The sequence below is a fragment of the Macadamia integrifolia genome, chromosome 4 (genome assembly GCF_013358625.1).
Source record: "Macadamia integrifolia cultivar HAES 741 chromosome 4, SCU_Mint_v3, whole genome shotgun sequence".
NCBI lineage: Eukaryota > Viridiplantae > Streptophyta > Magnoliopsida > Proteales > Proteaceae > Macadamia > Macadamia integrifolia.
The window spans coordinates 16,063,492-16,064,406 of NC_056560.1; positions in this window are offsets into that span (position 1 = coordinate 16,063,492).

Consider the following 915-nt stretch of genomic DNA (forward strand, 5'->3'; position numbering starts at 1 on the left):
GGTTTTTTTTTTTTTTTTTTTTGAGAGAGAGAAGATTCTTTGAGCAATTCGAGTACTCTACATTCTCTCACATTTATTTTTTCAACCAATATTTCTTTCATTAAAAAAAAGGGTACTTTATAATGTCACCCCTCAGAGAATACCAAGGATATAAAGACATCCCATCTGTTTCACCAAATTAGACTCAGACCCTTTACCGTCAGTCACTGTAATATGAAGAGTTAAAATGACCGTTATACCCTCCCTCTTCCTCTTCCTCTTCCTCTTCCTCTTCCTTCTCAATGATATCTCTGACAAGCTCAGGAACATTCTAGAATTGCTTTGATTGCTTTGATTTCTTCCTCTACTTCACCATCGTCGTTTCCGTATCTGCGCTATTGTATCTCATCCGATTCCATCCCTCTGCTTCTAGGTTTTTGAGATTCTGAGAAGAACTCGAGAGACCCTTTCAAGGGAGAAAGAGCTTTGTCAGAGACATTTAATTTGATTTGCTACCTCTTCTCATCCTCATAGAGAGAGAGAGAGAGAGAGAGAGAGAGATTTATTTGTGTTCCATAGACCGAGATGAACTGACGAAGAGGAAGAAACACAGAAAGCAAAAGTAAAGAGGTTTTTTTCTTTTGGATAGGTCTAGATTAAAAGCACTACCCATTACCCATTACCCATTACCCAAAATTAAAATTTTAGCAGCTGTATACCTTCAGGGAAGGATCAATGATAGGTGCCCGTTGGATTTCTTCTCAAATGACAATCTTCTCAAACACTTCAATGGGGAGGACAAAATGGCGATTCGAAGGGTTGCAGCGGCCACCGGCATCGGCCATAAGGCCATAGTTGGGAGCATAGAAGTTGATGGCGGTGACGATGATGGAGATGAACCAAAGTTGCTGTGAGTGTGAACCAAAGTTTCCCGCC